General features: G+C 41.2%; 1 protein-coding gene across 1 annotated transcript in view; it reads right to left on the bottom strand.

The window, feature by feature from the left end:
* The window catches only part of THSD7B (thrombospondin type 1 domain containing 7B), a 616,280-nt gene that overhangs the window by 561,885 nt on the left and 36,751 nt on the right, over window positions 1-17,644 (bottom strand). The window lies entirely within an intron of this gene.

Here is a 17,644-nt window from a genome sequence, read left to right as displayed (position 1 = left end):
TTCCCTCGCAGCTTCCACTTTGCACTTTTTGTTAAGAGACCAAGTGAAAAGTGGAGCTGTGATGAGCCATGTGCTTCTCACAGCTGGGCTGGCAAGGGTGATCTATAGAATGCAAGGGGAAAACCTATAACTGATTTATGTAATATCACACCTGTGATGAGATCCATGGTGGTACCATTTCTCATACAGACCCCAACCAACCATTTTAAACTACTCTTATTTATTACAGTAGTAACAGATTCATTCCACTGTAAATCTTCCAGAGAATTATAAAGTGATCCAATAATATAAGCCCAGAAGGTATTGCAGCAGCGGCAACTAGCACACAAAAAACACCCAAACCCTTGGTTCATCCAGCTCTATGATGGGTAACGGGACCTCTGTTACAAACTTTGTCTAGGCAACCAGTTAGAAAAAAATAAACACACACACATGTATGCAAAACAAATTGAAACACTGTACTGTAAACCTTGGTGTCCTGCAGAGGAGGGAGGGAGGGAGAGCGAGAGGGAGAGGGAGAGGGAGAGGGAGAGGGAGAGGGAGAGGGGGGGGAGAGACTTCCCTGTGTTTTGACTCTGATCTAACTTCTCTTTTTGTATTTCTCCTGTGAGTGGTCATGAGGCTGCTCGATTTGGTTTCATCTGGAACAGAATAATAATTAAATTTTGCATAATTGTTCCTGAGATCTAGAAGCAGTTTTTCTCTTTGTTTGGATGCCTATTTTGAATGAAGATGATGCAAAACTGCACTGATTTTAACAAAATTTGGAAGGAAACTAACAAATTACATTATCCATTTATAAATCTAAGTTTTTATTGGTTACTTGGAATTCCAAAGTAACTCCAGGTACAAGGCTGCGTGTAATATAGGATTTCATACCTGCCCTTCACCATAAAAGTCCCAGGCTGGATGTCAACAATCCAATGAAACCATTACAATTAGCAGAACTCTTGAGCTTGCTGGAAGCCACCGCTGCTAGTTCTCATTGTTTCTCCAGTGGTGGCAGCAGGAACGGGGCACTTGTGGGAAATGCCACCCCATGGGTTTCTGCTACCCGAGGCAGCTGCCTCAGTATGCCTCATGGGCAGACCGGCTCTGTACATGGGTTTCCCCCCCTCCTCCCAAATAGTTGCAAAAGACAGTAGTTTAAGGCAGCTGCTTTTGGGTCACACAGCAGTGACAAGGTGGGGTTCAAGGTCCAGCTTAGAGTTCAGGCAACCTTTGTGGAGTCATCTCATGCTGCCATTGGCATGTTCAGGTCCTAAGGCTCTTCAGGAATAGAGATTTCTTCAGGATAGCCAGCAATGTGGGGAGTCTACTAGGAGGATCCTACTCTCCCTGTGCCTCCTCATCCAATTATCTTTGGTTCCGGGTCTTGGCACTTCTGATAAATGGGGGGTTCCCCTATAGTCTCCTCTTCAGGAACCAATTGTCATTAGCAAGGGACTCATAAGTATTAATCCAGTCCATAGCCTCTACTTACTTACTTTCTTTCTCTTTCTTTCTTTCTTTCTTTCTTTATATTTTCATTGCAAAGTAAATACATCAATACCAAACCATACATAAAGAATAATATAAAGAAAGAAAAAATAGAGAAGAAAATGCAAAGAAAAGTAGTCAGTAAAAGAATAGAGAAGTATTTCAATACAATATTTCAATACAATAAACACTATTTTACAAAATAATAGTAATAATAGACTTCCATTACTGTCACACTTCCTTTCACCTTTCATATTTTATCTGTATTTCAGTATTATTTTCATCTTAATATATAGATATGTATATATAGTGGTACCTCGGATTACAAACGCTTTGGGTTACGTGTTTTCAGGTTGCAGACAGCAGGAAACCCGGAAGTACCAGAAAGGGTTACGAGTGGATTTCACTGCTGGTGCATGCACGGAAGTGCTAAATCACGCTTTGCGCATGCACAGAAGTGCCAAATCGCATCACGCGCGTGCGCAGACACAACACTGCAGGTTGCAGATGTGCCTCCATCAAGGATTACGTCTGCAACCCGAGGTTCCACTGTATGTATATTTCCCCTTTTCCATTCACGAGGTCATTCTAGACACAGCCAAATTTTTACATTAGAACCTTGTCTTTCTAAATAATCATTCAAGGCACTTCCATTCCTTCTTGACTGTATTCATTGGCTTTAGTCATATTATATCTGTCAATTTGACCAGTTCCAAATATTCACATAATTTACATAACCATTCCTCTTTGGTCGGTACCTGGTTACCCTTCCAGTATTTAGCCACCAGGATTCTCGCCACTGATGTCGCATATAGAAAGAATTTCGTATTTTCTCTTGGAATATCACTATTCAATATTCCCAAAAGATATGTTTCTGGTCTTTTGCTATGTGAAGTTCTTAGTAACTTTTTTATTTCATCATGGATCATGTCCCAGAACCTTCTGATCTCTGGACATGTCCACCACATATGGCAGAAGGTTCCAATCAGCTTTGTGCATCTCCAACACTTATTACTAAGTGACTTGTTCATTTTAGCCAATCTCTCCGGTGTTAACTACACCTATGGTGCATTTTCAGATAGTTTTATCTTATTTAAATAACATGCTGTAAAATTTTTAAATTTTGACCACAGTTTTTCCACTCTTTATATTCAATTACATAACCTAAATCCTGCTCCCATCTTATTATGGCTTTCCCTTTTCCTCTTTTTCTATTTGAGCATTCTGTAACAGCTTATACATTTTGGAGAGAGTCTTTCAGTTGTTCTGTAAAACCTCCTTCTCTAAGGTCGATGTTTTATTATCAAACCCTTTTAACGTCTTATCTTTTTCAAAGGTCACCCTAAGCTGGTAGTATTCTAGCCAACTTACCCCTAGTTTTTGAGTTATTCAAACCTTTTCAGTGAAAAGGCATAGCCTCTACTTTCATAAATGCAAAAGCACTGAGTGTCTCCATATCATTTAATCATGGACCCATTTGGTAGGTGCACGTTCCCAATATCCCTTGATGGTTAAGGCTGTCTTTGATGTTTAATGGTAATTAGAAGGATATCAACTCAGATCAAACCACTTTCCCAGTTTGAGGGGGGGGACAAAGAGTCTCTCCTTTTTACTTACTTTTTTCTGGTCAACGAGATGACTCAGGCCAAAGAGGTGCAAGTGACTTGTGTCATGCCCCAGAATGAATCAGTGTCTCATGGTCCAAGGTCATTCGCTTTTTCCAACTCTCTGACTGACTGACTGACTGACTGGCAGGCTGTCTGCTTCATTTGTTTTTAACTTTAAGGAAGTTTGGTCCAGAAATTGGCCAGAGTACAATTTCCATCTCACCACAAGTTTCCTGTGGTCAGTTCTGGAATTATATTTAAAACTTTCAGAAATCACACTGTACCATCTCAAGTCTGAGGCATGTGCATTTTGACAAGTTATCTGTCTCATTTCGCATCTGTAGTTCCCCATGAAATGTCAAGAGATCATCTCTAGTTCCTTTATTTCTGAACTGAAAACCATGACGTGGGGGAGGCATAATATAGTGTTATGAGTTCGTGAGTGCTAGACACCCTAAATTGCCAGGTTCAGTAGGTGTTATAATTTAATCAAGGCTTAGTGTGATAAAATTGTGCTAGACCAGTGTGTATTTAAACCTGTGTATTAGACGTTCCTAAATCCAGCATGTGTTAAGGGCTAATTAAGCTAGACTAATCTTCCTATGTTTAGGTAGTCACCTGAGGGATGGGCCAATAGGAGTACAAAGTACCTCTGTTAGAGGTGGCAAAGAAGTGGGGCCCTGTTCACTCGAGAGAGAAAACCAATAGATTAGAGAAGGAAGGGGAAAACAATGTAGACCAGAAGCTTAGAGAGTAGGAGTTATGTGACAAGCAGAAAGCAGGAAGAAGATAAATGGCTGAGGACTGTTCGGATCTAGAACTGCAGCTATGGAAGAAGCAGGACTATTCTGGGGTGCTGATGCTGTGAACCCCTCCATCGTAGGATCAGGATGTAGAAATGTGTAAATAAAACATATATCATAAAAGCACCACAGCCTCCACTGTGCCTCATTTACAAAAGGAAACACAAACACTGGGTAAGCACACCTGGAACCCCTGAATTCTTGCACTGAGTAGGGATTGGGGGTGACATGAAATAATAGCTATAAAGTATAATCTAAACTGCAGAGCCTAGGGCTTGCCGATTAGAAGATCGGCAGTTCGAATCCCCACAACGGGGTGAGCTCCTGTTGCTTGGTCCCTGCTCCTGCCAACCTAGCAGTTTGAAATCATGTCAAAGTGCAAGTAGATAAATAGGTACCGCTCCGGCGGGAAGGTAAATGGCATTTCCATGTGCTGCTCTGGTTCACCAGAAGCGGCTTAGTCATGCTGGCCACATGACCCAGAAGCTGTATGCCGGCTCCCTCAGCCAGTAAAGCGAGATGAGCACCACAACCCCAGAGTCGGCCACGACTGGACCTAAACGGTTAGGGATCCCTTTACCTTTATCTACTTCATCAGCAAACAGCAGGAAGAACTTCCTGACACTAAGAGCTGGAACAGACTCCCATTAGAGGTGGTGGATTCTCCTTCCTTGGGGGTTTTTAAGCAGAGGTTGGATGGCCATCTGTCATGGATGCTTTAGCTGAGCTCCCTGCATCGCAAAGGGGTTGGACTAGATGACCATCAGTGCCCCTTCCAACTCTACACTTCTACGTTTTTGTGACACTTTCACAAACTGACCAAGACTTGAATTCTAGGCCACATATGAGAAAAGCTCTGTTATGTGAATGGACTGCTTAATATATTTTTACAGTGAGTTTAATCTAGTGTCTGCTCACTCTAAATGCCCACAACCACAGTGATACGGGAGATGATATTTGTTATGATAACAAAATGGGTCCAGCACACTAAACTGGGACAGAGCTACATTTAGATCAAACACTTTGAAACCTCAGGGTTCTTTCTTTGGGAGGGGGGAAGAACCCCTTTCATTCCCTTTTTTCAACAGAAATTTGATAAAAATAGATTATCTTATTTTGTCTGCCACCAACACAGCAATAGATCTTTCTGACAAGCTAATCATATTTGATAGACATCACAAAAATTGCAAAATTGGTCATAGATTGGCTCAGCCGAGGCCATCCTACAATGAGGAATTGTGTGACATTTAAAATGACTAAATGTAATACAGGATACAGATTGCATCGTTTGAACAAGTAGTTCAGTTTGCTCTTGACAGTTTCATTGTGAGCTTAGGTATTTGCTATGTTTCCTTATACTGATAATTTAGACATCTGAAATTTTTTTTGGGGGGGGAGCAGAGAAGCAGAGTTTGTTTTCACCTCAATCTGTGGCTGCAGCCCCGGGTTTCAGAAAGCCTGAAATGAGTTGTAGTGCTGGTGAAACAATCGTGTGCATGTTGTCACCAGATGCTGAACTCCACATCTTTTCAAGGCAGACCAACACAAACTGTCAAAAACAATAACACTTAAAACCTTCTCTCCCTTTTCAGCTGATCCACTGTTGTAACACCTTAACATATGCACTGTAACAGATCCACTGCAAACACATTCAATGGAACATGTTAAGAACTGGGCAAACATTATATGTTGCAGGAAATCTCTGGACCATGGGCCCAGTGTGAGCCAGCCCAGGTCCCATTTTAGCCCAGAAGGCCATTTCCTCCATGCCATGCCTACCTGCCCCTCTCCTGATGTCATGTACTATGTCAGGAATGGAGCAGGTAAAAGCGCAGCTGTAAAATACAATCAGGAGCCTTAAAATGCATTCCTGAGTGTTCCTTGGCAAGTGTGGCTTGTGTGACCTTTTAAATTTGGCTGTGTTCACTTCCACTATGGGAGTCCAGGTGAAGGGAAAATGTCATCCAGGAGGTAGATGAACAGCACTCCCCCACTGCATATCCTCTTTTGGTCATTAAATCCACCCCTCAACTCCACTTTCTATATCACCAGGGCAAATCTGAGTTTCAACATATGGGACTACCATTGTTAAATGTAGTCTGAGCCTAAGAGCCATACTAGATGGGGCAGAGGAGGTGCATTCATGTCTAATTTGGCTCTTAATCAAGAGGTCTAGGGGTATTCCCTAGTGATTTGTTAAAGCCCGACTAGAGTGTCTAGAGAAATACAAAGTTGACCTTTGAACATGCAGAACAACAATGGAATAATATTGCATGGTGATTCAAAGGTCAGGAAATGTATAATTCATATTAATTTGGAATAAACCTTAATTAGCCTTATTACTTTTAAGTGGCAACAGTCTACCAGTCTTTGAACCTGCAATAAATAATGTGCCACCCTTTACGATATTGCTATAGTTGCCTGGAGGTAATGAAAAATGAGAGCGAGAGAACTATTTAAATGTTGAGGAAATATGGTGCTGTGCAATTAGGCCCTTCGCTTTCTAGTGAGAATGCTGTGTTATATCTGGAGGGTTGGGATGCACACAAACCCGATTCAGCTAAAGGGGAAAAAGGGGAAAATCTTTGTGAATGCCAGCAATTAGTCAAAACCCTGTCTGATGAGTTAGTACTCCTTACGCTATGGGATTCTCGTTGACATTCTCCTCTCGTTTGGTTCTGTGTAAATGCCATTTGTCCTCTTGGTACTTAAAGGCCAAACTACTTTTCAGTTGAGAAAACTTGTATGCAGGGAAAGTATGGTTCAGGCTCCCAGTGCCCTGGAATTTGCAACACAAAAAGGGCTCCAATAGTACGCGCCTACGCATGTCTACTCAGAAGTAAGGCTCCTTGAATTAAATGGGGTTTATTCACAGGTAAGTAGATCTAAGATTGCAGTCTTCATCTATGCAAAGCCTACTTCCTAAACCTAAGCATGTGTTGGCAGGGGCTCTTCAGGATTAATTCACATACCCAGGACTAAGCCCTAATATTCCCTGGTTCCATTGTCTTGTTTTGGAAATATTCACTTTCTGATCAGACTGCAGTAGAGGTGTAGCTTCTAGCTTCAGAAGCAAGCTTATAGTGCCAGAACACAGTACGGCTGTACTTCACAAAGCAGCTTTGCTGGAATTAAGCAGAGTTGGGTTGGCTCTATGTTTGAACAGGAATCCACTTTGGAACCCTGAGTATCCCACCTTGCATTCTATCCAGTGACCCAGCCACTCTGTGTTCTATCATGGAATAAAAATAGGATGAAAATGATTTATTTATTTATTTATTTAAAAAAAGGATCACAACTGATGCTAAGAACAGAATTTGAATATAAACTTATAAAATGTATCTGAAAATGCTGTGTGGGTGTACCTAAAAGCAGTAGTGGATGGTGTAGGAAGAGACCACCACTCACCACTCACCTGCTCACATTGCTGATGCTTACTAGGAAGTACAGGGGGAGGCAGTGGTGAGGTCACCATGGTGCAAACGCACCACCAGGAGCACCAGATTGGTTTCCACCAGTGAATATGCACCATGCCTGCCTTGTTCCTCCTCTACTTCCTGGTCAGCAGCAGCAATCCAACTGACACGAGTGCGTAGCAAATGGAAATCGAATGTATAGAATCACAATTCCACCACCATAGAATTGCCATATGCAATCACCTTAAAAAGAAAAAAAATTAATCTGCGTCCACCTGATTGTGGACAAGCAGTGCCTCAGTAACACCCAGAGGTGAAGCAAACATCATTATCTAGTAGAAACATAAACTAGGCTGTAAGTCTAATACGAATCACTCCTCTGCATTCTGTGAATTTCTTTGTTTTTCAAAGCAGGCAGATAAGACATTCATTTTGCACATTACGGCGGTCAGCACACTATTTTTGCTTGTTTCCTTAAGCTTGATAAGTCCACTTTATACTGATTTGCCTCAAGGTCATCTATAGCCCTGTAATTTCCACTAGTGTCACACAAATTCTGAGGACAACATTCTCCTTGACAGCCTGAATTCATCAAAATCTATGTTGCAAGCTATGGCACATTCTGATTTATACTGTTCTGGATTGTAAAGGGCTGGAACACTGAAAATGGGAGCTTTACTACCCCCTAGTCTCAATTAATTGCAAAGTGTTTTCATTAGTTCAGTAATCTTCAGCATTTTGAAACCTGGTAAAGGGTTTCACTCCAAACTTGCAGCACAATGCCCTTTTCTTCTTCTTCTTCTACCACAGATATATTCAGATGTCATAATAAACCATAGTTTATTGGGACAGCAATGAGACTAGCCTCCCTACTCCTCCTTCAGTGCAGTGCAGAAGTGGACAGTGCAGTGAGGCAGGATCTCTTCGGCCACACTACTCTTGTTGAGGGGTGGGGGGAAGTCAGCATAGTACAAACATGCTGGTGGGAGCATCAGATTGGTTCCACCAGCGTGTTTCCACCACACCAACACCAACAGAATCTCACCTTTAATCTGACAAGCTCTGGATAATCTTAACTATGGTTTGTTTGAACCAAACCAGCTTCAAACTATGACTTATGAGTCTGACTTGTATCAACAAGCCATAGTTAAGAGTAAACACCGTTTAGGATTTTCAACTCCTCACAGTTCATGACATTATTTAAAAGTGACTACTAAATATTTTATTTTGAAATAAAGGATGTGCAGATAATTAAGAACCATTTAAATTATAATAGTAAAAAGAAAGAAGAAACTCTGTTGTCTTCCGCTGCTTACACAGAAACTCACTGCAAACTGAGCTAACAGTCATTCTTGATGAGGTCTGGGAAACTGCTGGGGTTGTAAAAACTTTCCTAGCCACACCTCCAAGCCAACTCTCCAGGAGCTGGCCTCCTGTGTCATAGCTGCTCCTATTAAAGGAGTCACATGCCAGATATTTAGTTGATAATGCATACACTACAGAAATAATAATGTCATGTTTATCTTAGCCATTTACAGACTTAAGATTTCCATAAAATTAACCCAGTGCTATCTATATATATATATATATAAAAACAGGACCCCCATGGAAATTCCCATTTGTGAGAACAGATTAGTAATTTCACTTTCAGCTCCTCTGGGACAGCTTGAATCCTGTCTGACAAATTTAGCAAACATTGCAGTGTGTACCAACATTCCTGATCTTAATAAATATGGAAGAATATTTATTTGTATGTGTAGATAAATAAACACACACACACACACACACACACACACACACACACTGCTTTGAATCAAGAATCCATAAGGCAAATTGCAGCATTAAAATCACAAAACATTAAAAGCAATAATCCAAATAGCAACTAAAACTAACAGATCACCAGCACCAAAATGATCCATCAGGAGCAAAGGGCAGTCACAGCTTAATACCATTAGGAAATCCCAAGAACACTCCAGAACAGTACCGGTTTGGAGTGATGGTGAAAGGTCAAAAGGGAAGGAGCAAGATTAATTACATAATGGAGAAAAATCCAAAGATTTGGCACCATTGAGAAAGCACCATTCCCAGGAGTCATCAGCCATATGTCTGGTTGGGCCTCCCACAACCAGGGACCTCAAAGAAAAATTTATGTGCTACCTGGGATATTAAGATGGGAGAAGGAACTCCTACAAAATATGCCAGAGCCAGACTGTTTAGGACCTTTAAGGTAAAAGCTGGCACTTTGAATTGGGACCAGAAACCAACTCACAGTCAAAACAGTTGTTGGAGAATTGACATTATGTTCTCCAAGCTACATGCCCCAGTTAATACATTGGCAGCTACATCCAGCACCAGTTCTATTTTCCAGACAGCCCTCAAAGGCAGTCCCACATATTATAGTTTTATGAGTTTGGGTGTGCATATGTTTACATTTTCACATGGTTTTTATTGTGTAGAGATAATTGTTAACTGCTTTAGTCATTTTTAAAGAAATTGGGGGAGGGGGTGTATGTGTGTGTGTAATAAATATTCTCCAGCGTAGCAGATATTCCACCCTTACTTCCAGGGGTAACTTTTGTGCCAATAGTTTTTCTTGCCTCTCAGCCATCACTTATAGGATTACAATTGCTTTGTCACTCTTTGGAATTGGAGTCTCAGAACAATTTATTTCCCCATGGCACACATACAGTTGGGAGGAGGATAATTGTTAGGGTTGCCATACATCTCGAATTTCCCGGACATATCCGGAATACTGTAGTAGAAAGCAGTGTCCACACAGAAATTGGACAAATGTCCAGGAAAATTTGAACGTATGGCAACTGAAATAAAAAAAAAAAAAAGGTCTTATGAATAAGGGCAGATTTTCGTTTACTACACAACACATGTTGGCGTTGGCGTTTTTGCCAGTTTCCCATAAAAATAGCTCAAAATGTCAAGTTTAACGTGCAAACCAACCTTCTCCCCACCCCCCACCCTGCCCAACTACTCTCACCTTACCATGGCCTCAGTTCCTCATGGGGCTTCTCCTGCCCATAACGCAGATAGTGGCTGTGCTGCTGCTGCTGCTGCCAGTGGTGGCTCATTCCCCGTGGGTCGCCCTGTCAAAGCCCGGCCCTTCATGCTCAGCAGCTGTGTAGCCAAAAGAGGCTGAAAGCCAAAAGAGGCTGAGGTTTGGTTGGCCACAAAGGCACTTCTAGGTTCCAGCCTAACAACCGCCTCCTCTGTTTTGCCGGACACACTTGGTGGGGATACCATCCGGCAGAAAGCTTCGGAGAGAGGCTTCAGTGGGGGATATGAAGGGCTGGATAAGAGGGAAGGAGGGAAAGGAGGCGTGCAGGGAAATTGGCATGCAGAGCCATATGTTTAAAAAACCCAAAAAACTCAAGAACTTTTGTGTCCAGATTTTTACTTTGGGAAATATGGCAACCCAACTCATTGCAAAATGTTTAGAATCCATGCTCTGTAGGCAGCTAAGAAAATTCCCCACTGAGATGCAAACTTGAAAATAAGGACTTGCTTGACAAATTGGGTGCATACAGCTGATAAGTCATCTGGCATCCTACATTAAGGAAGCTTCCTCTTCAGGCACCCTCTGGAGAAAGCAGCTCTCTTATATCACTTATAGAAGAGTCTGGCAGGACTCTTCCCCAGGACTCTTAAGGCCAACAGAAATATGTATCATTGTTGACCAGTTTCCATGCTTGATTAGTATCAGATTTCAAAACAGGAAGCTCCAGCTGTTACACCAAATGACCCAGGCGGCTACAGACAACTAAGCTGAAAGATAGGAAACCAAAGTTCATGCCTCAGACACAAACAACACAATGGTCATAATGTTTGCCCACATGACTCACGTATCAGTGTCAAAAGTCACTGAGGGATCAACTCTAGAAGAGCTGAACTCTGAATAAACAAAGGTGGTTGGACAGATTCTGTTGATATGCTCATCACTAATCAAAACAGTTCTTAAATTTGCTGTTACTTTTTAAAGAGTTTAAAAAGAATGAAACTAGATGAGCTTATCATCAGAACCAGACGTACCAATAGGCAGTGTGAGGCAGTTGCCTTGGGCAGCGGACAATGGAGGGCAGGGAGTGGCAGTGCAGTGCTGGAAGGCCTGCCTTGTGCCCCCTAAGCAAGGCTGCTATCCTCAGAAGGATGCTGTGCTGTCAGTAGGCTGGGGGGGGGGGACTGCCACTCTGATCAGTTTCTATAGGTGAGATCAGTGGACACCATTTCCCTGAGGCAACAAAATGTATTGAGCCTAGACCTGATGATCAGACAAGTGTTACCTTTTGACCCCTCACAAGGAATCTGAATGTGCAGGTAATGCTTAGGCACAGACTGGTCACCTTCTTTAATAGCATTGCTGGGAAATGGCAAAAACTCAGCAAGTGTGCAAACACAACACACTGGGGTTTCCTTTTGCTTTGAGAGACAGTTTCCTCTCAGCCTTTTTTCCAGTTGTGAATGAATGCACACAAATCAGATTTTTAAAAATATTGAAATATACACAGGCTTCCCCCAACTTGTGCAGAGGTTGTGTTTCAGGTCAGCACACACGATGGTGGAGGGCTCATAAGACCACTCTGCCTCATTATGTCCACGCCCCATTTTGCCCTTTTCTGGTCACTTCCAGGTCGCTGTGATGTGTGCATGTGCAGTCGTGCATGAATTGGACATGTGTAAATCAGTAATTTCATTCTCCCTAGATCAGTGGTAGCCAAACTCGGCCCTCTAGCTGTTTTGGGACTACAACTCCCATCATCCCTAGCTAACAGGAACAGTAGTCAGGGATGATGGGAAACGTAGTCCCAAAACAGCTGGAGAGCCGAGTTTGGCCACCACTGCCCTAGATATTTTATCTTTTGCCTTAAAAATTTTTTTTTGTAATAATACAAAAAAGTGCTCCATCTGGCATTAGATAATAATTAAGTGTTTAATACACTGACAAATGCAAAGCACATGCTGCTTCCTTGTCTCACAACATTTATCATGACATGCTATTTGCACTTCTGTTATCTTCAGGACTTCTGACATTGTTAAGGTGTTGTTTTCCCTCTGCTCCTTCTCAACCAGGATGTGTTTATAGCTACAGAGTTCAATATCCACAATCCTTCTTGGTCTACCTTCATTAATCAGATGAACCAGTTCTTGCTACTTTGTCTTTAAGTAACACAAGACAAATTAATACTTTGGCTGCATCCTCACATTATACAAAGACTAACCTCTCTATGCACTTGCAAGTTCCCACCTCACCTTTTCTGACATGCCCATGAAGAGTTCAGAAATTCCTCCTTCCATTTTAGATTAACCAGTTTACTGTGCCATGGTTTACTGTGGTTAATCTGAACTATGGTTTACGGAAACAAGCCAACTTCATACACCATGTTTTGAAGGTGGATTGTTTCCATTAACAATCAGTTAAATAAACCAGAGTTGGCTGCTTACACATGACACTATATTCTAGAGTCAATGGAATCTGAGTACTTGTGTTTTCTCCACACACAATCTAGATCTATTGCTTATTTTTTTTGCCACTGAAAAGCACTTCTTGAGAAATTGGGTTCATTGGAAAGAAAAGCTCATTGCAGATTTATTCTGCACTTCCCTACAGTGTGTCCATTTGAAAATAGATGTAGGCGGTCTCGTCAAGGGGCCAAGTCATCATTTCCACTTCTTTTGTGTCTAAGGACAATAACCCCAATCTACTGCCTCACTTCACTTAGACAATGTGTATTACAATATGATCTTACAATTAGGCTTAATTAACTACAAACTGCTCTGTAAAGTTCAGCGGAGCTGGTTTGAGAAAACAACTGCCTGATTATTTCAGAGCTGCAAACCTCTTGTTCAAACATGTACGTAGCTTAATTTATTGGTGTCATTTCAGAGGTGCATATTGTACAAGGGGAAGTTTGATATCCAGCGGAAGGGGAAGAAAATAAAAAGAATATTTGAAGACAATTCAAGCAAGATAAAGCTAGGCAGGGGAATGAATTGTTAGTCTAATTAACCACATTACAAAAGCTGCTTTGCATCATCAAAGGAACTAGCTTTATAGCATTTAGAGGCCAAACTCATTGGACAGGATTCACTTAATGTACCCCTTGATTTCTGTGATACTACATGGAATAAACTCAACCACCATTTCCCCACTGTTTTATGCAATCACTCTGCAGAAGGAGCTTACATGGAGGTGATTTGTCTGAATGGATCTGTTGTGTGTGTGATGAATGACCCCAACACTTTCATCAAGGAAAATGTTGTCGGACATATGGCAGTGGCCCTGGAGGCTATTACAAACAAGGGCTTAACCAACCACATTTCCAATCCTGAAATGTGTGGTGTGCTGCTGCCTGCATGTGAGAACAAATTCCAATGAAATGTACAGTATTTCAGCTAGTATGTATTTTTTTTCTACAGCATTTGCAAATGACTTTTATGCACACACATCATCAGTCTCCACCCCCCGCCCCAGAAAAAAACAACAACAACTTGTGTGTGTTTTGCAGCCTTGGGCTTAGTCTACATAAGCAAGAGAGAATGAAGTGTGCCATTTCAAACCACAGGTGGCAGGAATATCACTTTCATATATTCCTCACACTAAAAACAAAGAAAATGTAAAAAGAAAACTTAACACACAAAATAATGAGGTTCTAGCCTGGCCCTTTGTCTCTGGTGATGGCTTTCTTTTGCAGTGCAGGTTTAATGTAGGAGATTTCCTATATCACTGGTGCAGCCTTGGGTCAGCTGGTGAAAGTGGTTGAATCCTGAAGCGATAAAACAGACTGTACCACTTCAGGCAACATGTAGGGGTGTCACATTTTAACATGTTTCTCTGCATTGAAGAAATCCCTGTAAGTAGAAAATGCACTCAGCAGACAGCAGGCAAAACACTTGTCAGAGGTGTGGAATTGCAGGTTTTCCTCGTAGGATGACAATAAATTAGGATGGTTCCTAACCTGCAGCCCCGAGTGAAAAAGTCAGCTTTGTCATCTGAAGATGCTACATATTGTTGTCCTGCATCATGCATGTGTAGATCTGGCCTTGATCATTTCACATTTGTTGACTAGAAACTCAAGATGAGAAATGGCTCCACTAAAATGTCTTTCGTTTGTTTTTGTAGCATTGTTGTGCATCCAACTAAGCAATAAGACTAGATCCATTGAAATTAATGGACCCAAGTGAATTATACGCATTAATTTTAACATTGAACCAACACTAGACACAACCCAGCATGTTATATTTGCTATCTGTGAACAGGGTCTGGATTTTCCTATTGTTTTATTTGATATTTATGTTTGATGTTTCATTATGTCCTGTATATGATGGAAGCCGCCTAGAGTGGCTGGGACAACCCAGTCAAATGGGTAAGGTGCAAATAATAAAATTGTTGTTATTATTATATTTATGCAATCAGATGAAATTATCTTTGCATTTTGCTGTCTGAAATCCATGCTCCTTTCAGGAGAAGACAGCCAAAGCAGGTGAAATGGGCTGTATTTTTTAAACTGCACACTTTTAAATTTCCAAGTAAAAATAAAATCAAAATAGATATGTCCAGGCTGATTGATTCTATTCAGGCAGAATCCACTGTTATTTTGAATAAAAAGAGGTCACAGCAGGCTACATTCATTAGTTTGCAGACCGATAAGTCTTATTCAGGGCAATGGCTGAGGGGTCTGATTTTTCAAGCTTTAAGAGGAGCAGATTTTAAAAATGAGCAGTAAATGAAAATATAATGATCAGACACCAGTGCCCCTCTCCATCTCCATCTTGATCTCTATATGTCCTTGATAAAGCAGAAAAATGCAGTAATTTACAGGAGCAAATCATACAATATAGGAAACACTCAAGACAAACAGAACCTAATTGTATTACCGAATGTTTGGCAACATACCAGTCATATTACAAAACAACCTACTCAGAAAATGTACAGGACAGGTCTTCCTGCACTTTAATTGCCTCCATATTAACAAGAGGGGTCCAGCCTCGTAGGCTAGAACTAAAATGGTGAGAAGATGATACTGGCCAGTGTCAAATTCCCGGAGGGTTCCTGTTGTTCACACACAGAAAAGATACCTGATCACACTAACCATCACTTCCAGTTGTTTTGCTTACTTCCTCCTTAACATCACCTCCCCTGTGACACAATCCTGTAGCACAAATGATGACAGGATAGCAGTACCAACTGCCTATCAGAAAAGCCCATCAAACTTCTAAAGCAGGAAGGCATTTGGCAGACTTTCCCAATCAACGGTTGGCAGTGAATAGTGGCTGATCTAATGCTTCACGTTACAGCATAGAAGGCTGTTGTTTTCCACAGAATGTGTCTCAGAGGGTTTCCTCCCCAAGTCTCTCTTTTACCCTCATTAATTTCCTCTGGTTTCTAATGTATTAAGCTCGCCGTTTGGACCCATCTTGTCTTTTCAGAGCTCCTTGTATTTTTAGTCAGGATGTACAAAACATCATATATATATATGGGAAGCCATTCACAACAGCGTAAATGCCATTTTCTAGTCAAGTAAAATGTTAGCTCTTTAGTACTCCAGAATTCCTCTTTGGTTTGAATAACAGCAAAGTCACGGAAGGTGGAAGAGAGAAAAGGCTTGGAATGCTGAAGGACTGGGCTCTGCAGTTTTTAACACTCCAAAATTGGTGTACAAGAGATGCAATCCAGACTTAATTGGATTAGGTTCTCCTAGATGCAAAACAGATTTCATGTTGCCCCAAAGGCTTCTGGGACAAATAAACAGGAATGGCTATTTCCCCCTCCCCCCCCTTTTTTTTTGAAAATACAAAACCCAGCAGTTACTCAGAATAAGATTTCATTCTTTTTGATATTTTGATGTTTTCATTCTGATGACTGCTTTGTAATTATGATTGTGGACTTGAGTTTTGTTTTTTGCCAATATTTTGGTTTATGAAAAGGTTGAATTTTATACATTGTTGATGTTTTTGTTTTTTATTGTTAGCCACCTTGAATTTCTTCTGAAAAAATAGGTAGGATATGAGATTTAAAAATAATTCATAAGCAAAACTGGGATAGCTTAGTCAGTAGGGCATAAGACTCTTAATCTCAGGGTCATGGGTTCAAGCCTCATATTGGGCAAAAGATTCCTGTATTGCAGGGGGTTGGATTAGATGACCTTCACTGTCCCTTCCAACTCTACCATTCTATGATTATATGAAACAGAAATTGAACAAACAGGTCCCTTCTGAGACAGTACAGTAAAAAAAAGAAAACGGTAGTACTCACATTAGCAAAGCTGGAGAATAATTTTAGGTAGCGCATCAGGTGAAAAGTCAAAAAAAGCCAAGCTGGGTAGGATTACATAGTTGCTAGAGAGCATGTAACCCTCAAGTCTTATCCTCAGGTACTAAAAAGTCATTTTCTATTATTGCATTCCTTGGCTGATCAATTTTGTATTCTCCAAATATAGGTAGCTCTTGTTGATTTATTGGGGGGGGGACCCAAAACCAACAATACAGAATAATGCCTCCATTAGAACCCTCTAAAATATCAGAATAAACCTTCTTGATGTCAGAGCAAGGTAACTGAGCTCTCCAAGTAATATTACAATATAAATATTGCATTATATTTCCCTCTTTCTTGAGCTATGAAATATTCACCTCAATCCTTGCAATGTCCATTTAGGAAAAGAAAGTGCTAAAGTTTTTCCATGTCTGTTTAATATTATTTTTATTTGCAAAGTTACAGGTTGCATAGATATCATACAGATGGACCAATGGGAGCATTGCTCAATCCACAGTAATATCATCTCAACCCTACAAAAGCCCAATTAGCTTTTGGTCTCTGTCAGCTCCCAGATGGAAGCCTTGGGTCAGGCACACTAAATCAGGTGTGAAATCTGCACAGAAAACTGCAGATCCCCATGCTGCTCACAGCTTCTTCAAAGGAACTTTTAGGATCAAAGTGACACCATGACATGAACACCTCTGTCCTTAGTGTCAGGCTACCCCACTACTCCCCCAGATCTATAGTGTTACTGCTGCATTTATCAGTGATAGCAACTTTCTGGACACTTTACAGGCTGTGTGCCTTGCACAACTTCACAGTTACCTACAGAAAATGCTCACACACTAGAGCCCCATCTGGATATTCAGATAACACATGGGAGCCACGCATGCCAAACCCAGCCCCCAACTTTCCTTCTGGCTCCATCCCATAACTTCCCACATTGACCAGGAAATTCTGAAGAAGAAGGGAGAAGCATGTTCAGCTAAACCCACTTTAAGCCCCCTTTCAGATCTTCCACCCAATGTACAAATATCTGGGCCTGCAGTTGGAAGGGACTGGGATGTTAGGAGCAAA

This window comes from Podarcis erhardii (assembly GCF_964252035.2).
Source record: "Podarcis erhardii genome assembly, chromosome: 1".
Classification (NCBI taxonomy): Eukaryota; Metazoa; Chordata; class Lepidosauria; order Squamata; family Lacertidae; genus Podarcis; species Podarcis erhardii.
The sequence above is the reverse complement of the archived record's forward strand: the minus strand, read 5'-3'. Positions and strand labels throughout refer to the sequence as shown.